The sequence below is a fragment of the Cupressus sempervirens genome, chromosome 6 (assembly GCF_028749045.1).
Source record: "Cupressus sempervirens isolate cs-2001-9-10 chromosome 6, ASM2874904v1, whole genome shotgun sequence".
Classification (NCBI taxonomy): domain Eukaryota; kingdom Viridiplantae; phylum Streptophyta; class Pinopsida; order Cupressales; family Cupressaceae; genus Cupressus; species Cupressus sempervirens.
The window spans coordinates 450,818,214-450,843,963 of record NC_143123.1 but is presented as its reverse complement, the minus strand read 5'-3'; positions in this window follow the sequence as shown (position 1 = coordinate 450,843,963).

The following is a 25,750-nucleotide window of genomic DNA, read 5'->3' as shown; positions in this document are numbered from 1 at the left end:
CATCTGAATGGGTGTTGTGCTTGACTTCTCCTGTTGGAAGAATCCACCTTTCCCTAGTCTTGATTCATTGTAAATCCTATTGTGTAAACCATGTATGATTATGCATGTTTGATTTTCTTTTGGTTCTACTTGGTTGTCACCCGATCAGATATTGGTTTGCTCCATGGTTCTTGAAAAGAGATTCAGAAAACATTACAAATTCGTTGATTTTGATCATGAGAAAAAATTTGATTTAATTGTTGAAATTTAGGATTGAGATCCTATTGTAAATTGTATTTTTAAACCTTATTGTAAATGGAAACGAAGCCGAGTTTTCTTCCTGATTCTTTCCTGGTTGAGCCTTTGAATCAGGTTGGCCAATAAAATTGGTGTTGGGTATAATTGCTTGTCATGTGATTTAATTGTAAATTTTAATTTTAGATGGATGAATTTTAAAATTTGAATAGAATGGATGATGTTCAGTTTGGCATTATATTGAGTTGTTCATATACGTTGGAAATGGAAATTTTTGTTCATTCATGTAAAATTACTTTTAGGATTATTGGATATTAATTAAACTTGCATTATGGAGTAAATGGTTAAATCTATGTTTTAATTCTATTCCAAATTATATAGAAAAAATATATATATATTCATGCATTGCTTGAAATCCTATACTTGGAAAATTTTCAAAAAAAATGTGGCCCAAGAGAGTAAGAAAACTCTCTGCCTTTTGTATAGGCTTGACATTTAGAATTTTATGGAACAGCGAATATTCTTTTAAATATCCTCTTTTTAAATCATATGTTAAAACTTGTAAAATTAAATTAGAATAATAATTGATGCAGGAGCATCTTGCATGGAAAAATTATTGGAAAAAAAAAAAAATTGTGGAGGAGAGAGAAAGTGATGAAAATTAGAGGAGAAATAATAAAAAAATAAAAAAAGGGAAAAAGGAGAAAAGAAAGGAAAAAAGGATTTCTATTTTCGAGGTGCATAAGTGGCATAATAGAAAAAAATTAAAAAAATAAATGGTTGTGATTCCATTTATCGAGGTGTGTGGGAAGAATTCTAGAAAGTTATGAATATTGTAGAAAGTTTTGGAAGTTGTAGAAGGTTGTGAAAGATGTAGAAGGTTGTGGAGGAATTCTAGAAGGTTGTGGATAAGTCATGCATGAGGTGGTAAGTGCCTATTTAAGCAAGGCATATGAGCATTTCTAAATCAAGCTCAAGGGGAAGCTTGAGGAGTGGAAGCTCAAGGAGGAGCTTGAGAAGTGGAAGCTTTGGAAGGAAAAACTTGAATGTGTGAAAGTTGGAAGGTGAGAAATTTGGAAGGTGTGAAAGAGAAAGAGGAAGTGAAGAGTGAGTTTTCTTGAGTCTGTGGACAGAGCACCGAATGTGAGGCAGTTTATTGCAGGATTGTGGTGGACTTGTGAGTGTGTAGACAGAGCGCCGAATGTGAGGCAGTTTACACTTGGATCTTGGATAAGGTTAGAGAAGAGCTAGTGACTACGGTTTAGAAACAAGGAGGTTTCTTGGTGGCTTGCGAGCACAAGATGAGATCTCAGAGGTTTCTACCAGAGTGTGGATCTGGACTAGCTTGGGTTTGGATTGGATCTTGAGAGATCTTGGAAAAATGTTATTGTAATTGCTATTGAATTTTTAGGTATAATAAAATTGTCTCCATATTGTTTCTTTCTTGGTTGTGAGTTGGTAGAGTAGTGTGGCCCTCTATCAGTGGTATCAGAGTAGGAGTTCCTGAGTGTACAAGCAAATCGCCGAAGTGTGAGGCAGTTTGTACCAGGACCTTGGTTGGGTGAAGTTTATCAGAGCTTATGGATTGCAGATCCGTTGTCCTAGACTTGTGATGTGGTTCCTGATTGTTTGTGTGAGGTGGCAGGTTGCAATCTAACTTGCAAACAATTTGGTTGTCACAAGGAGCGTGGGAAGGATTTGTTGCAAAGGGTTTATGAAGATCTTGGGAGATGGCTCCAAGAGGATTGGACCCTAAGATGATTGCAAAAATCCATGATATAGTGGAGAGGAATTTTTCTAAGATGATTTCTCGGTTGGATGCTAGATTGGCTAATCAAGGTAAGAAGGTCAAGGTGGAAGAGGATGGTTTTGGTGATCAGTTTGTGGAGCCTGATGCAGAACCTGTAGAGCAACTAGAGGTTGTTGCTAAAGATATTCCTAATGTTGTTGATGTTGGGACAAATGTTGGTTTTCATGATCAGTTGGTTGATTCTGACATGGAGACTATAGAGCATTTGGGCATGGATGATCCAATTTTTGGTGGTGACTTGTATGTTGCAGAGCATCTTATTGTGAACAATGAGGTTGCTGGTGTGGAGAGTTTGACATGTATTGATGGAGATCTACATGTTGGTGCTGATATGAAGTTTGTTGTTGCTGATGCAGGGTTTGTTGCTACTAGTGTGGATTCACTAGTTGTTGATGTGAATGAGGGTTTGTTGATGAAGAATTATGTTCAGTTTGTTCCTGGGAGTGAGCATGCTAATTGGATAGTTGAGGTTCTGGTGTTTGATAGAGTGATGTAGATGTGGAAGATTTGTATGGTGGTTTTGTTGTCCCTGTTGAGGTGGAAACCTTTAGTGAAGATAAAGATGGCTGTAGACCTTTCTTTTGGCGTCAAAGTGTGGGACACACTTTTCTATCTACCAGGGGAATCTGATGCAGGAGCATCTTGCATGGAAAAATTATTGGGAAAAAAAAAAAAAAAAGGGAAAAATGAGAAAAGAAAGGAAAAAAGGATTTCTATTTTCGAGGTGCATAAGTGGCATAATAGAAAAAAATTTAAAAAATAAATGGTTGTGATTCCATTTATCGAGGTGTGTGGGAAGAATTCTAGAAAGTTATGAATATTGTAGAAAGTTTTGGAAGTTGTAGAAGGTTGTGAAAGATGTAGAAGGTTGTGGAGGAATTCTAGAAGGTTGTGGATAAGTCATGCATGAGGTGGTAAGTGCCTATTTAAGAAAGGCATATGAGCATTTCTAAATCAAGCTCAAGGGGAAGCTTGAGGAGTAGAAGCTCAAGGAGAAGCTTGAGAAGTGGAAGCTTTGGAAGGAAAAACTTGAATGTGTGAAAGTTGGAAGGTGAGAAATTTGGAAGGTGTGAAAGAGAAAGAGGAAATGAAGAGTGAGTTTTCTTGAGTCTGTGGACAGAGCGCCGAATGTGAGGCAGTTTATAGCAGGATTGTGGTGGACTTGTGAGTGTGTAGACAGAGCGCCGAATGTGAGGCAGTTTACACTTGGATCTTGGATAAGGTTAGAGAAGAGCTAGTGATTGCGGTTTAGAAACAAGGAGGTTTCTTGGTGGCTTGCGAGCACAAGATGAGATCTCAGAGGTTTCTACCAGAGTGTGGATCTGGACTAGCTTGGGTTTGGATTGGATCTTGAGAGATCTTGGAAAAATGTTATTGTAATTGCTATTGGAGTAGAAGCTCAAGGAGAAGCTCAAGAAGAAGCTTGAGGAGTAGAAGCTCAAGGAGAAGCTCAAGAAGGAGTAGCTTGGAAAGTAGAAGTTGTGGAAGGTGAAGTTTGGAAAGTTTGGAAGGCTTCAAGGTGTGAAAGAGAGAAGAAAGTGAAGAGTGAGTTTTCCTGAGTCTATGGATAGAGCGCTGAATGTGAGGTAGTTTACAGTAGGATTGTGATGGAGTTGTGAGTGTGTAGACAGAGCGCCGAATGTGAGGCAGTTTACACTTGGATCTTGGATAAGGTTAGAGAAGAGCTTCTCCTTGTGCTTCTACTCCTCAAGCTTCCCCTTGAGTTTTCACCTTCTTCTCGAGCTTCTACTCCTCAAGCTTCTCCTTGAGCTTCTCCTTCTTAAGCTACTCCTTGAGCTTGATTAGAAATGCTCATATGCCTTGCTTAAATAGGCATTTACCACCCAATGCATGACTTATCCACAAGCTTCTAGAATTCCTCCACAACCTTCTACAATTTCCAATATTATTATTATTATTATTATTATTCTAATATTATTATTATTATTATTATTATTATTATTCTAATATTATCATTCTAATAATAATAATATTATTATTATTCTTATTAGATTTCCACAATCCATTGGAGTATAATTTGTGCTTCTGGATTTGATTGTGTCAAATTTTTTAGCATCAGTATAATTTGTGCTTCTGGATTTGACACAATCAAATCCAGAAGCACAAATTATTATTATTATTATTAATATTAGAATGATAATAATGATATTACAATAATAATGATACTTGGAAAATTTTCAAAACAAATGTGGCCCAAGAGAGTAAGAAAACTCTCTGCCTTTTGTATGGGCTTGACATTTAGAATTTTATGGAACAGAGAATATTCTTTTAAATATCCTCTTTTTAAATCATATGTTAAAACTTGTAAAATTAAATTAGAATAATAATGATATTTGAAATTGTGTATAACCTAATTTAAAACTAACATAAACTAAATATCCTTTCTCACCAATAAAACTTTATAACTTAAATGCCTTGTCTTCTCCCTTAGCCGTCAGCCTGAAAGGAGGTTTTTAAAAAAATATATTGAAAATCCTTTAGTCATCATAGTGATGACGTCACCCTGTCACGTCTCAAAAGAAATTGCAGGGCATGGTAAAGTTTAAAGTGTTGGAGCTTTGTTAAATGTTTTTCTCACCCACTTGTTTGGGCGCCTTTTTAAAGAGGGTTGAGCTTGCTTATTTTGGGGCAGAGCGTTGCCCTTTGGTTAGCGCTTGGGTGGCGCTTGACCTTGGGAAGCGCTCACCCAAGGTTGGGGTTGACGTGACCCAAGGGAGGGGTCGTAGAGTAGGAAAGGGTAGGGTTAGTAGGTTAGAGTTAGATGTGTTAGGTGTAGGTTAGTTTGTTTTATTAGTTTAGTTAAGTTTTGTTAAATGTTTTAAATTATGTTAGTTAGTAATTTAAAATATGGTTTAGTTTAGGTTAGAGTTAATTTCATTAGTATAGTTTATCTTTGATTTTAAGTTATTTAAATTTTTTTTTAACATATTAGTTTAGTCTAGTTTCCTTTCTATATATTGTTATTTTAATAGTTAGTTTAAAATGAAACTTTAAATTGTTAAAGTATAATTAGTTAATTTAATAAAGTTTTAAGGTTATTTTATATTTTGATTAAGGACCTTTGTTGTCGATTGTTAATAATTTTTAGTTTCATAGTTATGTTTAAATTTGTAAATACTAATTTAGTTGGTTTTAATTTAAATGTAATCTAATTGTGTAACCATTAAGTAGATTAAATTTATCGATTAATTGGCTATTTAAATAAGTTTTAGTGTAAGTTTGATTGATTTCATATTGCCAGTAATTTTAAATCCGAATTCATATACATTGTTATTAAGTTTTATTGCATATCATTATAAGTTAATGTAATATCAAAATTTTATCGATACTATTCTAATAACAAAAGTTTCAAAATTTTAACAATGTTATCGTCCTCATGTTTAAAATCTTAGGATGTAATGTAAAGAACTTGTACTAAAACTTCTATCTCAATCATATAAAACTTAGAGCATGTTAAATTATTAGTTATCATTCAAAAAAAAAAAAGTCATGTGTATTTTTGCCCTCATAGTCTTGGCATGACACTAGTTTCGAAAAGAATTTTGCAATAATTAAACAAAATTATTTAATTAAATGGAGTATTTACTTCTAATTAATTAAACAAAGTTATTTAATTAAATGAGAAGCCATTCCTAATTAATTAAATGAAGTTACTTAATTAAATAAGAAAAGTGTCTCTAATTAATTAAAAATTATTTAATTAAATAGAAAAAGTAATTATCAGAGCATATCTCATTTTATTAAATTAAATATCTCAACAAAATCTCTCCTTAGTTCAAAAAGGGAAATTTCCAGTTAACTATTTATCAAAAATGAGTTAAATCAGTTAACTCTTATTTCTACTCAAATTGAATCAGTTAACTCTTTGTTTTACTCAAATTAAATCATTTAACTCCCTTTAATTTGGAAATCTCCCTTTCTGACTGAACTTCAACTTTAATCCTAACCGTTGATTGAAATCGATCTCAACCGTTGATGAATTTCAGGAAAGTCTATTTAAGAGACCCTCATCTCTTCATTTTGAAAGGTTGCATGAGAATTTGCATCAAATTGTTGCTGGAATTCATATTCACATTTGCTCATATTCACATATGTAAAGATCAAGTTTGACCAAAAGTTGACTAAATTTAACCACGGTTGACTTGAGTTGACTAGTTTTGAAATAATTAAACAAAATTATTTAATTAAATGGAGTACTTACTTCTAATTAATTAAAAAAAATTATTTATTTAAATGAGAAGTCATTCCTAACTAAATAAATGAAGTTATTTAATTAAATAAGAAAAGTGTCTCTAATTAATTAAAGATTATTTAATTAAATAGAAAAAGTAATTATGAGAGCATATCTCATTTTATTAAATTAAATATCTCAACAAAATCTCTCTTCAGTTCAAAAAGAGAAATTTCCAGTTCACTATTGATAAAAAATGAGTTGAATAAGTTGAATCCTCTTTCTACTCAAATTGAATCAGTTAACTCTTTATTTTACTCAAATTAAATCTGTTAACTCCCTTTAATTTGGAAATATCCCTTTATGACTGAACTTCACCTTTAATCTTGACCGTTGATTGAAATCCATCTCAACCGTTGATGAATTCCAGGAAAGTCTATTTAAGAGACCTTCATCTCTTTATTTTGAAAGGTTGAATGAGAATTTGCATCGAATTGTTGCTGGAATTCATACTCACATTTGCTCATATTCACATATGCAAAGTACAAGTTTGACCAAAAGTTGACCAGATTTAACCACGGTTGACTTGAGTTGACTAGTTTCAAAAAGAATTTTAAAATAATTAAACAAAATTATTTAATTAAATGGAGTACTTACTACTAATTAATTAAACAAAGTTATTTAATTAAATGAGAAGCCATTCCTAATTAATTAAATGAAGTTATTTAATTAAATAAGAAAAGTATCTCCAATTAATTAAAGATTATTTAATTAAATAGAAAAAGTATTTATGAGAGCATATCTCATTTTATTAAATTAAATATCTCAACAAAATCTCTCTTTAGTTCAAAAAGGGAAATTTCCAGTTCACTATTGATAAAAAATGAGTTAAATCAGTTGACTCCTTTTTCTACTCAAATTGAATCAGTTAACTCTTTATTTTACTCAAATTAAATCTGGTAACTCCCCTTAATTTGGAAATCTCTCTTTATGACTGAACTTCACCTTTAATCCTGACCGTTGATTGAAATCGATCTCAACCATTGATGAATTTTAGGAAAGTCTATTTAAGAGACCCTCATCTCTTCATTTTGAAAGGTTGAATGAGAATTTGCATCGAATTGTTGCTGGAATTCATACTCACATTTGCTCATATTCACATACGCAAAGATCAAGTTTGACCAAAAGTTGACCAAATTTAACCACGATTAACTTGAGTTGACTAGTTTCGAAAAGTATTTTGAAATAATTAAACAAAATTAATTAATTAAATAGAGTACTTACTTCTAATTAATTAAACAAAGTTATTTAATTAAATGAGAAGCCATTCCTAATTAATTAAATGAAGTTATTTAATTAAATAAGAAAATTGCCTCTAATTAATTAAAGATTATTTAATTAAATAGAAAAAGTAATTATGAGAGCATATCTCATTTTATTAAATTAAATATCTCAACAAAATCTCTCTTCAGTTCAAAAAGGGAAATTTCCAGTTCACTATTGATCAAAAATGAGTTAAATTAGTTGACTCCTTTTTCTACTCATATTGAATCAGTTAACTCCTTATTTCACACAAATTAAATCTGTTAACTCCCTTTAATTTAGAAATCTCCCTTTATGATTGAACTTCACCTTTAATCCCGACCGTTGATTGAAATCGATCTCAACCGTTGATGAATTCCAAGAAAGTCTATTTAAGAAACCCTCATCTCTTCATTTTGAATGGTTGAATGAGAATTTGCATCGAATTGTTGCTATAATTCATACTCACATTTGTTCATATTAACATACGCAAAGATCAAGTTTGACCAAAAGTTGACCAGATTTAACCATGGTTGACTTGACTTGACTAGTTTCGAAAAGAATTTTGACATTATTAAATGAAATTATTTAATTAAATGGAGTATTTACTTCTAATTAATTAAACAAACTTATTTAATTAAATGAGAAGCCATTCCTAATTAATTAAATGAAGTTATTTAATTAAATAAGAATAGTGTCGCTAATTAATTAAAGATTATTTAATTAAATAGAAAAAGTAATTATGAGAGCATATCTCATTTTATTAAATTAAATATCTCAACAAAATCTGTCTTCAGTTCAAAAAAGGAAATTTCCAGTTCACTATTGATAAAAAATGAGTTAAATCAGTTGACTCCTTTTTCTACTCCAATTGAATCAGTTAACTCCTTATTTTACTCAAATTAAATCTGTTAACTCCCTTTAATTTGGAAATCTCCCTTTCTGACTGAACTTCACCTTTAATCTTGGCCATTGATTGAAATCGATCTCAACCATTGATGAATTCCAAGAAAGTCTATTTAAGAGACCCTCATCTCTTCATTTTGAAAGGTTGAATGAGAATTTGCATCGAATTGTTGTTGGAATTCATACTCACATTTTCTCATATTCACATACGCAAAGATCAAGTTTGACCAAAAGTTGACCAAATTTAACCACGGTTGACTCGAGTTGACAAGTTTTGAAAAGAATTTTGAAATAATTAAACGAAATAATTTAATTAAATTGAGTAGTTACTTCTTATTAATTAAACAAAGTTATTTAATTAAATGAGAAGCCATTCCTAATTAATTAAATGAAGTTATTTAATTAAATAAGAAAAATGCCTCTAATTAATTAAAGATTATTTAATTAAATAGAAAAAGTAATTATGAGAGCATATGTTATTTTGTTAAATTAAATATCTCAACAAAATCTCTCTTCAGATCAAAAAGGGAAATTTCCAGTTCACTATTGATAAAAAATGACTTAAATCAGTTGACTCCTTTTTCTACTCAAATTGAATCAGTTAACTCTTTATTTTACTCAAATTAAATCTATTAACTCCCTATAATTTGAAAATCTCCCTTTATGACTGAACTTCACCTTTAGTCCTGATCGTTGATTGAAATTGATCTCAACCGTTGATGAATTCCAGGAAAGTCTATTTAAGGGACCTTCATCTCTTCATTTTGAAAGGTTGAAAGAGAATTTGCATCGAATTGTTGCTGTAATTCATACTCACATTTGCTCATATTCACATTTGCAAAGATCAAGATTGAACAAAAGTTGACCAGATTTAACCACGGTTGACTTGAGTTGACTAGTTTCGAAAAGAATTTTTAAATAATTAAATGAAATTATTTAATTAAATGGACTACTTATTTCTAATTAATTAAATAACGCTATTTAATTAAATGAGAAGCCATTCTTAATTAATTAAATGAAGTTATTTAATTAAATAAGAAAAGTGTCTCTAATTAATTAAAGATTATTTAATTAAAATAGAAAAAGTAATTATGAGAGCATATATCATTTTATTAAATTAAATATCTCAACAAAATCTCTCTTCAGTTAAAAAAGAGAAATTTTCAGTTCACTATTGATCAAAAATGAGTTAAATCAGTTGACCCCTTTTTCTACTCAAATTGAATCAGTATACTCCTTATTTTACTCAAATTAAATCTGTTAACTCCCTTTAATTTGGAAATCTCCCTTTATGATGAACTTCACTTTTAATCCTGACCGTTGATTGAAATCGATCTCAACCGTTGATGAATTCTAAGAAAGTCTATTTAAGAGACCCTCATTTCTTCATTTTGAAAGGTTCAATGAGAATTTGCATCGAACTATTGCTAGAATTCATACTCACATTTTCTCATATTCACATACGCAAAGATCAAGTTTGACCAAAAGTTGACTAGATTTAACCACAGTTGACTTGAGTTGACTAGTTTCGAAAAAAAATTTGAAATAATTAAACGAAATTATTTAATTAAATGGAGTACTTACTTCTAATTAATTAAAAAAAGTTATTTAATTAAATGAGAAGCCATTCCTAATTATTTAAATGAAGTAATTTAATTAAATAATAAAAGTGTCTCTAATTAATTAAAGATTATTTAATTAAATAGAAAAAGTAATTATGAGAGCATATCTCATTTTATTATATTAAATATCTCAACAAAATCTCTCTTCAGTTCAAAAAGGAAAATTTTCAGTTCATTATTGATCAAAAATGAGTTAAATCAGTTAATTCATTTTTCTACTCAAATTGAATCAGTTAACTCCTTATTTTACTCAAATTAAATCTATTAACTCCCTTTAATTTGAAAATCTCCCTTTATGACTGAACTTCACCTTTAATCCTGACCGTTGATTGAAATTGATATCAACCGTTGATGAATTTCAGGAAAGTCTATTTAAGAGACCCTCATCTCTTCATTTAGAAAGGTTGAATGAGAATTTGCATCAAATTGTTGCTGGAATTAATACTCACATTTGCTCATATTCACATATGCAAAGATCAAGTTTGACCAAAAGTTGACCAGATTTAACCACAGTTGACTTGAGTTGACTAGTTTGGAAAAGAATTTTGAAATAATTAAACGAAATTATTTAATTAAATGGAGTACTTACTTCTAATTAATTAAAAAAAGTTATTTAATTAAATGAGAATCCATTCCTAATTATTTAAATGAAGTAATTTAATTAAATAAGAAAAGTGTCTCTAATTAATTAAAGATTATTTAATTAAATAGAAAAAGTAATTATGAGAGCATATCTCATTTTATTAAATTAAATATCTCAACAAAATCTCTCTTCAGTTCAAAAAGGGAAATTTCTAGTTCATTATTGATAAAAAATGAGTTAAATCAGTTAACTCCTTTTTCTACTCAAATTGAATCAGTTAACTCCTTATTTTACTCAAATTAAATCTGTTAACTCTCTTTAATTTGGAAATCTCCTTTTATGACTGAACTTCACCTTTAATCCTGATCGTTGATTGAAATCGATCTCAAACGTTGATGAATTCCAAGAAAGTCTATTTAAAAGACCCTCATCTCTTCATTTTGAAAGGTTGAATGAGAATTTGCATCGAATTGTTGCTAGAATTCATACTCACATTTGCTCATATTCACATACGCAAAGATCAAGTTTTACCAAAAGTTGACCAAATTTAACCACGATTGACTTGAGTTGACTAGTTTTGAAAAGAATTTTGAAATAATTAAATGAAATTATTTAATTAAATAGAGTACTTACTTCTAATTAATTAAAAAAAGTTATTTAATTGAATGAGAAGCCATTCCTAATTAATTAAATGAAGTTATTTAATTAAATAAGAAAAGTGTCTCTAATTAATTAAAGATTACTTAATTAAATAGAAAAAGTAATTATTAGAGCATATCTCATTTTATTAAATTAAATATCTCAACAAAATCTCTCTTCAGTTCAAAAAGGGAAATTTTCAGTTCACTATTGATAAAAAATGAGTTAAATCAGTTAACACCTTTTTCTACTCAAATTGAATCAGCTAACTCCTTATGTTACTTAAATTAGATCTGTTAACTCCCTTTAATTTGGAAATCTTCTTTTATGACTGAACTTCACTTTTAATCCTAACCGTTGATTGAAATCGGTCTCAACCGTTGATGAATTCTAGGAAAGTCTATTTAAGAGACCCTCATCTCTTCATTTTGAAAGGTGTAAGGTCCCTTCTCGCATGTACTTATTAAATATGTATCTCTCTATTAAAACTGTTGGAGATTAGAGTAGATATGAAATAATATTTTTATGGTTTAGATGTCTTAATAAGAATTGAAATCCAAATACATTCATGTTTTGATTCACGTAACCATCTAGATAAGTTTTGAATATATGTATGTGATTTTCTTGAGCTACTGATGTGTGCAATGAGTGTGCAGGATATTTTAGTCGGAAAATCTAATGGAGAAACGAAACTGAACCCTATGTACCATTTGTGGAAACCTCGTTATATGTATTATGTTTTTATCATGAGATGTATGAATGTACTTTTCTGTGATTAGTAAATGTTAATATTTCGTAACCATGTTCTTATAGTGTCACTTGACACTCATGAATTGTATGAACATACACATTGGTTCTTAATGGAGTTTAGTCTCCCTTAATCCGAATTAGTACTTAATCTGCATTGTTAGTGTTGTTAGATGGTCCTAGATTACTTCCTAGCTTTTGTTTGGTTCCAAATCTATTCCTAAGGCTTTAAAACATGAAATATTTATAACCAAGGAGTATGGGTATGGGTTGGGGGTATTTTCTAACCCCTAAGCCCCTTTTGTTGACTTTTGAGATCACTCAAAAAGTCTCATTTTACCTTTGTGTGAAAATTGCAAGTGGTTACCATGAGTTGCCTTACCTCACCTCCACTTCATGTTTAACCATAGTGTGGGTTGAGTTAGGAGCTTCTAGATTTGTAGGTGGGTGGGAGAAGTTATTGTTTTTGTTGGTGGTTGAGTTTGAGGCTTATTTAGAGGCCCTTCTTGGACTAGTAGAGGTTGTTACCCAATCTCTACATTTAGAGAGGAGTCTTGGAAGATTGAAGCAAGGAAGGGAAAAGCTCTACTCAAACTTGTTTATTTGCCATTACCTCTTTGTGTAGGTAGGAATTCTCATCTCCCTTGTTCAGATTTCATGTTTGTTTCATGCTTATGCTACCTTGTTGTGGTTTGAATGTTTGTATGTTTGTGGGTATGTTGGGAAGCTTTGAAAACTATGTTATTTTGAATGATTTCCTTTCATGTTTATGTTTGAATTTTGAAATGTTCTTGCATGGGTGTTTTGGCATTACTCACTCTTGGAGAGGGCAGAAGTGGCCAATTTCGGGAAAGGGCCTTTTAGTTGGACTCCAATAGTGTAGAGTCTCTTCTCAAGATGAGAAGAGGGAGAGAGGGTAGGGTGTTATGGTCCCTTACCTTTCAGCACAAACCACGTATGAGTTTTGGCATGTAAGAATGGAAGAACAGAAGTTCTTGATTTATAGCCCCGATTGGGCACCTGGTTTGGTATTGTGTCTGACATCTCCTGTTGGAAAAATCCACCTTTCCCTAGTTTTGATTCATTGTGAATCCTATTGTGAAAACCTTATATGAATTTGCATGTTTGAATTGTTTCTTGGTCATGCTTGTTGTCACCTAATCAGATTTTGTTTCCTCCTCGGTTCGTAGAAATGTGTTGCAGAATTTGTTATGAATCCCTTGATGAGGGTCATGAAGAAAATTCAATTAAATTGTTGTAATTTTTGGATTGGAAATCCTATGTAATTGTATTTCAAAACTTTATTGTAATGGCAACGAAGTCGGATTTTCTTCTTGGTTCTTTCTCGGCTAAGCCTTTGAATCAGGTTTGCCAATAAAATAGTGATTGAGTATTATTGATTCTCATGAGTTTTCTTTGTAATTTTTGGTTATATGGATGCATATCAAAAATAAGATGAAATGATGATGTTAAATTTGGCAAAAATTTCAAGTTTCATATATGTTGAAAACGAAAAATTATGTTATGAACGTAGGTTCAGTTTCGTGATTATTGAAAAACAAAAATCAATCTTGCAATGTTGTTTAAAGAATTTATTCAATTCTTGTCTTAACTATGTTTTAGCAAAATTCAATAGCATATATATATATATATATATATATATATATATATATATATATATATATATATATACACACCCTCCTTTGAATAATGGGTAAAATTGGTTTTCATACTCAGACAAATATTTACCTTTATGTCTTTTGTTCTTAAAATTTTCAACACTCAGAAAAATTAAGACAAAAAAAAAAAATCGTCCCAAGAGAGCAAAAACTCTTTGGTTTTTGTATGGGCAAGCAAAATTTAATTCTCATGTGAAAACAGAGAATATTCTCTGTTGATTCTTTGTTTTAAAAATTTAAATAAAAATAAGTGAATAAAACCAATACTTTATAATATCCTAAGTCATCCTATGTTCTTACCTAATTAATTTTATGCATTAAATGAGAATTAAGAAAGATCTTTAAAAAAAAAAAAAAATCTTTAAAAAAACCCCACCACCTTCCATGCTACTAACGTGGGCATTATAGTCAACAAGGTGGGGGGAGTGAAATTAATTTTTCATTCAAACTTTTTGAAAAAAAATCTTCCCCATGTGCATACCCTTGTTTAGCGCTTAATGTTTTTTGGGAAAAAGAAAAGTGACATGGGGTTATTTGTTTGTAGTTTGCTTTTTATAAAGTTTGTTTTTCAAAAAACAAGACTTCTACACATACCTTGCAGCCGAATTCAAATCTTGTCAGGTTGTGACGTGGGTTTGAGGGGTGAGTAGATTTCTTTAGGATTAGTTTAGGTTTCTTTGCTATTTTTTATTTTAAGTTAAAGTTAGTTCATGTTTTAGTTAGTATTAGTATTATTTAAAAGAAAATGTTAATATTTAGTTGTTTGCTAGATGAGATTCATGTATAATTAATCTAATTTATTTTAAGTTAATAATTGTAATGCCCCGCCAAGGGATCCAAAGAATTTTACTAAGTTTGTCAAACAATTTTTTTTTTTTTTAAACTGAAAGATAAAACCATTCATAACATTTGCGGAAGCAATAGCAACAATTCAAATGAAAATAAACATAACATATATACATAACATGCTACATTCTTTAAAGATCTCTTAACGTTGTATCACATCTAAATTAACTATTCATCTAACATCCCATCCTTATGAAATAACAATGATACATCCAATGTACTTAAACAATATACAAGTGTCCTTTTGTAATTATATTTTAGTTTAGATCAATCATCCACTATACATATCATAGAGTATGAAAAGCTTAAAAGAATAAACATCCAAGTAAATAAAGTACATCATCATCATCTAATATTAATCCATAATGCAATAACATAAATGAAACCACATATCATACATGATACATCATCACAAAAGATATAAACATCCATCACAAAAGATAACCATATATAATAAACATAAATAACTAAGTGCACGGTTCCTCCCAACTGTTAATAGCATCATTAGACCATCGTGGGCCCTAACCATCCCTCCGTGTGTAACATCCCAAATCACCGAAGAGATCATCGGTATTAACATAGTAGGAATGTCACTCCTAACATATACAACATCATATGTAGAAGTAACCTAACATGCAAATATAAGCATAAGATAACACCATCTAACATATGCTAATCATCAATGAAAGGATACATATCCACCATCACGAAGGACGCATCAGCCACGATGTCTCAATGAATCTCAAATGATAAGAGTGAAAAATACACTACCACCCGACCGCGTGGAACCTAAGTGGTCCACTCCCACTGTGCTGAGGAGATAATCTCAAGTCCCAAACAGGCTATCCATAACACATAGCACAAATCTCTATAGTCCAGGAATCCTAAAAGTATACTAACTCAAAGGTTCCAATCAGACACAAAATCGACATCTAATTCCCAGAGGCACACAAAGACATGTAGGAAACCTACTCTGCAAGTGGAAAAGTGTCATCGCATTTATCACATACAAGTTACCTTGGCAGTTAGCTAAACTCCACGGGTCCATACTGATCTCATGCAACCACTAGTATCCTCTCATACTGACGAGGCATACTACGGAATGCACGGTCACAACCATGCATTCTCACTACTCCCATCCTAGCCTGTACAAGCACTCAAGGCATGGGCGAGAACATCAAAACAATTATCTTTTTAGGTTCATTTAATCCCCATTTAGTGTGTAAATGTTATCACTTATTAACCAAACTTACAATAAGTTACCCTCGCAGCCACTTACGGCCCCGGCCCCCATTGCAAGCCACTTTCTAACACTACAAGTAGATTACCTACCCTAAGCTCATGGAATCATAAATCACCACAGTCCTATACAAGCGACTGTAAAGAAAATCCAAAAGATAATCCATAAAAAGAATCATTAAATAAGCATCAAATATCCATAATAAGAATCATCAAATCTCCAAGATAAGAATCATCAAATCTTCATAAGCATGTGAAAAGCATTCATAGAAAATCATGACCACAACAGTTCTCTATTGGCAACTAAAGGCATCACTGATAATCATAAGTTTCCATTGGTTCTCAATAACCGAAATATATCTCAAAATCATACTGATCGAAGACTCCAAAATGGTTGAGTCAAAGCATGTCACAACATGACATCATAAATAAATAAATCAACATTTCATTCCCATCATGGCGACTAGAAAATAATCCAAGGATAACTGATCGATGACTCAAAAATGATTAGCTCAAATGTCTCATACACATATATCTCAGCTTCACACATGAAGACTGATGAACAATAACAATCAGTAAATACAAATATTTCATAGAGCACACGATCACATTACCATGGTTGGGTTTATAAAAATTGAGATTAAATAAGATCAACATGCCATCACATCTCATAACTCCCGAGCCTCTGGTAACAACTTAGGACTGGTCAACACTAGTTAACCCAAAACTCAAAACAAGAAGCATATAGAATACACAATGCAAACACGTGTTTTGATTTACTAAATTCACATAGTTGAATAATGTGTAGGGGTTTCCAGTTTTTTGTTTGCTAGTATACTTTCAAGTGTCTTAAGTTTCATCATTTGACCTACAAGTCAACCCAATTGTTCCCCGATAGCATTATCCTTCCATTATTAAGAATTACATTCTAAGAATAACTTAAGGATAACTATTTACTCATTAAATTCATCATCATTAAATTTTCTTAATTTATCTATAATCTATATTCTAATTGATTAACCTTTCAACTTTTTTAGAATCATTATTCGTTATATTATAAGAAGACCAATTATCATTCTTCGAATAAGAGATTATAACTTTATTTATCTCAATCCATTAACATAGGTACACCATCCATGACCTATTAACATCTTATTAGTTTTCAATTAGAAACTTAATTAAGTATTACTAAAGTTTGAGTTTTTGAATTTAATCATTATAACAATTAAATCATCACTAATAACTATTAAAATATCTAAGTCATTATTCAAGTCATTAGAATAAGACTTATCAACTTCGATATATTTACTTTGCAACTTTGCTAAAAGAATTATATCAATTAAAAAATTTATTATATAACTTAATTATTAATTAAATCTAATTAACTCTAATTAATTGATTTAATTAATAATTACATAACCATATCAACGACCCAATGAATATCAGTTGATTGTTAACTAACAATAGTTTGTACGTAGAAAGTCAACTTCAATCCAATACACAAGTATTAATATTTCAATAATAATAATAACAAGTTACTTTGGAAATCTTATCTATAATGACCTCATTCATCATACTAATATTTTTTTAACAAATTCATATTGATCGATCTAGAAAAACTTTCATAACTATTTTTCGATGCATTCCAAATGATATAAAGTTAACTATCTCTTAATATCATTAACTAACACCTACTTTAACCTTACGTCTTATACCTCCTGAGATTTTGTCTAAATCGATTATTGATCTATAACTTATTGCTATACTTCAATTATTAACTAATCTCAATTTGAATTTAATTGAATTAATTAATAGTTATACCATCTATACTTATCATTCATGAATAATTGCTAACCTTAACAATTATTAATAAATAATAAACTCATTAATAATTTCATTATTATAATGATCAATATTTAAATCAGATTCATCACTCATTCAATCATTTAATGAATATCAAGTAAATGTTAATATCTCTAAGAAGAATTGTTTTTTTAAAATCATATATAATTTTCTCAACTAAATATCTCTTATGTTGGTTGATAAATAGATTAATTATACTTCTTTTACTATTAACTAATCTTAATTAAATTTGATTTAATTAGATTAGAGAATAAACCATATAAAACTAATGCATATTAATAAGATTCTAATAAGGAAAGATTGCAATAATATTTTTAATTCATTTCATGCTTTGATATATTATTTTTGTGAAGTTTAAGCATAAAGAACTCTTGGTTATAAGAAATGGAGAAATATCTGTCTTTGAATAAAACAGTCCCAGTACGACGGCCATATCTTCCTAATGAATCGTTCGATCGGGCTAAAATTAAAATATGTTGGAGAGGGCCAAGTTGCACCAATTCTGACTGGAGCGATTGAATGAATTTGATCACAATAAAAAGTTATGAATGGCTGAGTTCGAATATATCCAAGGGGCAGCGACAGGACAATTTATGATGAATTAAGAATTTTCTTTTAAAATAATTGTTCTCTAAATTTACCCATAAAAGGGTTTGTTCATATGCATTTAAAAATATAATTGATAGAAAGATTACATCTAATCATTCAAATTTTCACCATTAAATTTCTATTTTAATTCCAAATCTTGTCTTTCTAATTTAATATAAATTCAAACCCAAACCCGATTAAAATCTAATTTCTTTCTCATTTGGAACTAGAGTTTTTCTATTGTTTTCTTTTTATCCAAATAAAATATCTAGATTCCAATTTCAAATAGTAGATTCAATCACAGAGAGTATTCAGACACATAAAACAGATATGATGAAGATAAGAAGAGAAAGAGTGCAAAGGGAATATGAGAATATCACGAGTGCACCTGGACACTGATGCTAATTTTTCATGCCTCAGAAGTCCATAGAAAATCCCTTCCTTCTCCATCATTCGCAATTCTTCCAAGAATCCAAGCCGATTGAATCTTCCAAGTGATTAAAAGTGCTAGAAGGAGCATAGAAGCAAGTAAAAAAAATATGAGCATATGAATCTTCTCCCCTACATGTAAGCTTCTATTTTAGCTTGTAGCTCATGGCTTCCATTAATTTTGTAGCTTCCATTAAACTTGTAGCTTTTATTAAGCTTTTTTTTAAGCTTCTATGAATGTCTGAATATAAAGAGCTCTCAAGAAACCTTTGGAATGCTTCTTGAAACAGCTAGAAGGTGTCACCAACTAAGCATGGGTCTTTTTCAACCTTTTTGATGAGTCATAGAGTTGTAGACACCTTGTGCTTAATTGATGCACTAAACCCCGTGTTGTTGACACATGTTAATTCTCATGCAAGCTTATAACTCCAATTTACTTTACTCTTTCCAATTTTATTTATTTATTTATTAAGTCTCATGCACTAACTTTAATATCTCCATTTTTCAATCTTAATATATTTATATTTTAATCATATGAGATTTAGAATCTTTTAATAATTTAAAATATATTTTTCACTTTTAAATTTTATTTTCCAAAACTTTATTGCTAAAATATTTATTAGCTTTAATAGTAATATTATTTAGTCATTTATTTAAAAATGAGGTCTAAATATATTATTATTAAAATAAATATTGTCACATTCCAAATTTAATATTATAACTTTTATCTTCCAATTTAAATATTTTATTTTCAAATTTAATTATTTTATTTAATTAATTTTCCAATTAATTAAATAAAATAAATATTAAAATATCATATTAATTTTTTATTTAATTAAACTATTAATTAAATATTTTAATTAGGCTTAATTAATAGAAAATACTCCAAAGACTCACAAAGGTAAAAAATACGGAAAACCCATCATAGCCAAAATACATACAAATCAAACCAAGGGGTTTATATCACGAATTACATCATCTGACACATTCAGAAGGTACTCAACTTAGATACTTGTCCTAATTTTTCAATTAGAACAAATGGCTTAAAAGGTCGAGATTTGGACTAGAGAATTTATCTCCCCTCTCTTATCATTAAGATAATGTGATAGGGTACGCTCATCTTGGCAATTCAGGGAAGTCAATACCCGATACCTGTAACCTGCATAAAAACCATGCATGTACAAGCACAATATATACTAAACTAAATAGGCAATGGAAGGAAGTGGTGCATCGTGTAGATCTCGACTAGCAGGTGACTACGACTCCCTTCCTTAACCACATCAGACAAACTATACAAAAGCAAACACGCACACCATACACATGCAAGTATGGAGTAAGTATCCATAAAAAAACACATATGATAATAAATCATCTTACTAATCATTATTAATAACTGCAAACACTGAAAATAATCATCATACATACATGAAATGTAGAGTCTAAGTAATCTCATCACATATCAACTGAATCCATAGCACAATATCTGATAATCTCATAATAATGTTACTAACCATCAACATGAAACTAGCTCTAATATATAGTTTAGATTAATTTAATATTAACTAAAATATATATTATCTTGTCATGAAGGCTCAATTTATATTAGCAATGTTTAGGGTGTAACAGATAACATTAATTTTATAAATATTATCAACTTAGTGAAATTATTTATTTTTAACTAAAAAAAAGAACAAGTTGTGTGTGTGTTTTGTCCTCATATTTTGGGCATGACAAAAGGTTGAATGAGAATTTGCATTGAATTGTTGCTGGAATTCATACTCATATTTGCTCATATTCACATACGCAAAGATCAAGTTTGACCAAAAGTTGACCAGATATAACCTTGGTTGACTTAAGTTGACTAGTTTCGAAAAAAATTTGAAATAATTAAACAAAATTATTTAATTAAATGAAGTACTTACTTCTAATTAATTCAACAAAGTTATTTAATTAAATGAGAAGCCAATCCTAATTGATTAAATGAAGTTATTTGATTAAATAAGAAAAGTGTCTCTAATTAATTAAAGATTATTTAATTAAATAGAAAAAGTAATTATGAGAGCATATCTCATTTTACTAAATTATATATCTCAACAAAATCTCTCTTCAGTTCAAAAAGGAAAATTTTCAGTTCACTATTGATCAAAAATGAGTTAAATCAGTTAACTCTTTTTTCTACACAAATTGAATCAGTTAACTCCTTATTTTACTCAAATTAAATCTATTAACTCCCTTTAATTTGAAAATCTCCCTTTATGACTGAACTTCACCTTTAATCTTGACTGCTGATTGAAATCGATCTCAATCGTTGATGAATTCTAGGAAAGTCTATTTAAGAGACCCTCATCCCTTCATTTTGAAAAGTTGAATGAGAATTTGCATCGAATTGTTGTTAGAATTCATACTCACATTTTCTCATATTCACATACGCAAAGATTAAGTTTGACCAAAAGCTGACCAGATTTAACCATAGTTGACTTGAGTTGACTAGTTTCGAAAAGAATTTTGAAATAATTAAACAAAATTATTTAATTAAATGGAGTTCTTACTTCTAATTAATTAAACAAAGTTATTTAATTAAACGAGAAGTCATTCCTAATTAATTAAATAAAGTTATTTAATTAAATAAGAAAAGTGTCTCTAATTAATTAAAGATTACTTAATTAAATAGAAAAAGTAATTATGAGAGCATATCTCATTTTATTAAATTAAATATCTCAACAAAATCTCTTTTCAGTTCAACAAGGAAAATTTTCAGTTCAGTATTGATCAAAAATGAGTTTAATCAGTTTAATCATTTTTCTACTCAAATTGAATCAGTTAACTCCTTATTTTACTCAAATTAAATCTGTTAACTCCCTTTAATTTGAAAATCTCCCTTTATGACTGAACTTCACCTTTAATCCTGACCGTTGATTGAAATCGATCTCAACTGTTGATGAATTCGAAGAAAGTCTATTTAAGAGATCCTCATCTCTTTATTTTGAAAGGTTGAATGAGAATTTGCATCGAATTGTTGCTGGAATTCATACTCACATTTGCTCATATTCACATACGCAAAGATCAAGTTTGACCAAAAGTTGACCAGATTTAACCACGGTTGACTTGAGTTGACTAGTTTCGAAAAGAATTTTAAAATAATTAAACGAAATTATTTAATTAAATGGAGTACTTACTTCTAATTAATTAAACAAAGTTATTTAATTAAATGGGAAGCCATTCCTAATTAATTAAATGAAGTTATTTAATTAAATAAGAAAAATATCTATAATTAATTAAAGATTAAATAAATTAAATAGAAAAAGTAATTATGAGAGCATATCTCATTTTATTAAATTAAATATCTCAACAAAATCTCTCTTCAGTTGAAAAAGGAAAATTTTCAGTTCAGTATTGATAAAAAATGAGTTAAACTAGTTAACTCCTTTTTCTACTCAAATTGAATCATTTAACTCCTTATTTTACTCAAATTAAATCTGTTAACTCTCTTTAATTTGAAAATCTCCCTTTATGACTGAACTTCACCTTTAATCCTGACTGCTGATTGAAATCGATCTCAACCATTGATGAATTCTAGGAAAGTCTATTTAAGAGACCCTCATATTTTCATTTTGAAAAGTTAAATGAAAATTTGCATCGAATTGTTGCTAGAATTCATACTCACATTTGCTCATATTCACATATGCAAAGAACAATTTTGACCAAAAGTTGACCAAATTTAACCACGGTTGACTTGAGTTGACTAGTTTCAAAAAAATTTTGAAATAATTAAACGAAATTATTTAATTAAATGGAGTACTTACTTCTAATTAATTTTAAAAATTATATAATTAAATAAGAAGCCATTCCTAATTAATTAAATGAAGTTATTTAATTAAATAAGAAAAGTGTCTCTAATTAATTAAAGATTACATAATTAAATAGAAAAAGTAATTACGACAGTATATCTCATTTTATTAAATTAAATATCTCAACAAGATTTCTCTTCAGTTCAAAAAGGGAAATTTTCAGTTCTCTATTGATCAAAAATGAGTTAAATGAGTTAACTCCTTTTTCTACTCAAATTGAATCAGTTAACTCCTTATTTTACTCAAATTAAATATGTTAACTCCCTTTAATTTGGAAATCTCAATTTATGACTGAACTTCACCTTTAATCCTGATCGCTGATTGAAATTGATCTCAACCATTGATGAATTCCAAGAAAGTCTATTTAAGAGACCTTCATCTCTTCATTTTGAAAGGTTGAATGAGAATTTGCATCGAATTGTTGCTGGAATTCATACTCACATTTGCTCATATTCAAATACGCAAAGATCAAGTTTGACCAAAAGTTGACCAGATTTAACCACGGTTGACTTCAATTGACTAGTTTCGAAAAGAATTTTGAAATAATTAAACAAAATTATTTAATTAAATGAAGTACTTACTTCTAATTAATTAAACAAAGTTATTTAATTAAATGAGAAGCCATTCCTAATTAATTAAATGAAGTTATTTAATTAAATAAGAAAAGTGTCTCTAATTGATTAAAGATTATTTAATTAAATAGAAAATGTAATTACGAGAGGATATCTGTGAGGTCTCGCCCCGACCAATCGTAGCATAGTGATACATTACCCTATTTTGTTATTCACGACTCAAGATGTCGAGACATTATCTGATGTTTAGAACATATTTTATTATTTCATGTTGTGTGATGTTATTTTTAGATATATTTGGTGATTGTCATTTAATGTTTCATGTATATGTATGTTGATGAAATCAGTAAAGGTAGGATCAAGACTTTGATTTAAGAGATTTTAAATGATTAAGAATTAAGTAGGATAAAGAAACTCTTATTGATGTATGTTTTAATTTATGGAAATTTCTGAATATGTATACATTTATGTACATGTGATTTTATGGGATTACTGATGTGTGCAATGAGTGTGTAGATAATAAGTCGAGAAACCCTACGGAGGAACATAACTGATCTCCTTGTGCTAATTTTTGGAAGCTTTATTGTTTGTAATTCACGTATTGTATTGTGAGATATATGTATGTATCTTATTTGTTCAGTGAATGTTAATGTTCGTAATTATGTTCTTTCAGTGTCGCTTGACACTCGTAAAATGATTATGTGCTGCAGTGGCTGTTTAGGGTTAATTGTTTAACCTTTGGACCAAGTTGGTTTAAGTTAGTGTCAGTTTTTCTATTAGGTTCTTAATCAAGGTTAGTCATCCTTTAATCTAGATTAGTGCTTATTTGCAAGTTAGAGTAGTGAGTTGGACCTATTGGGTATGTGCAAGATCATGGTGTACCAAACTATGGCCTTAAGTGGCAGTGAAAAATCAGCAAATCAGGTTTATGTCAACTTGACACATAATTTTGAAGTCGTTATGGACTTTATATCAAAAAGTTGTAAGAAAATAATTTGTAGAGAATTGAATGTAGTTTCTAAACTACTAGGCCTTATCAGGAGAAAAAAATAATTGATTTGTCAAAAGTTTGAATTTTAATGCAGTACTAAAAAAATTTTAGAGCGAAAATAAAAAGTAGGTGTATGTCTGACCACCTTAATCAAAATCAAATCATAATATTTTTTTAATATAATTATAGATATGAAAACTAGACTCATTTCCGAATGTGACGCATATTTTTTGATATTTTTATTCCAAATAAATAATTAAATATGAATTTTCTACCAAAACTTTTTCGGATTAAAAAAAGTCTCGTGTCTGACAACCATAACTAATAGAAAATTTGATCAAATTTTTTTTTTTTTTTTTTTTTCTTATACTAGGTGAAGTATAGAATGTGACGCAACTTTTAGATTTAAAAAATGTTATACCATTTGAAAGTTATAGCTATTTTTCATTCAGTATGTCAATCAACACTTTACAATAATCTTCATTGATAATTAACTAATAAATACTTATCGAACTCAGAATTTGACAAAAATTATATTGATGAAATCTAAAGAGCGATATTAAAAAACTCATTTCGTTTCATTCAATTTTGATCAAAATAACATTGTCAGACGGCTACCCGAAGTCTAAGTATCACTAAAACTCTCTATAAACACATCTTTGGGGTTGACCGAGTAGGCTTGGTAAATACCAAGCCTGATCGGATATCCGATATGGCTCGGTAGTCAAATTTAAAAAATCTTCAAATTTTGGAAGGAAATTCGATTTAAATGTTCTAGTTTTTTATTTTTAAATTATTTCACTTATATTAATATGTAAAGGCATATTTTAATATATTATATATATATATAATAACGTAATGTAAACATACAAGATATAATCTAGTAATATATAATAATATCTTATGTTAATCTTATTACAATCTATAAATATAATATATATTATTATTATTTTTACTAAATATAATAACGTAATTTATATATATATATATAAAATACGTATTATATATTATTATATTAATATGTATGTTATTAATATATACAATAACGTAATATTTTCATTAAATGTAATATGTATTATATATTATTATATTAATATGTATAATAATATAATATTTATATAACAACGTAATATTTTTATTAAACATAATATATATTATAAATATTATTATATTAATATGTATGTTATTAATATATTTATATAATAACGTAATATTTTCATTAAATATAATAATGCAATATGTATATATATATATGTATATATATATATATATAAATATATATATATATATATATTATTATATTGATATGTATATTATTAATATATAAGAGTCAAAGGGGGTCATAGGGTGACCTATAACCCTTTTTGACCCATTAAACGATGATATATGTCTCTAGGGGTCCTAGGACCCCTAGGGACATATGTCGTCCTTTAATGGGTCAAAGGGGGTCCCTTTAACCCATTAAATGACGACATATGTCCCTACGACCCCCAGGGATATAGCCGAATCGTTCATATCGGTCAAAGGGGGTCATAGGGTGACCTATGACCCCCTTTGACCCATTAAACGATGACATATGTCTCTAAGGGTCCTAGGACCCCTAGGGACATATTCGAATGGGTATTATGGGTCAAAGGGGGTCATAGGGTGACCTATGACC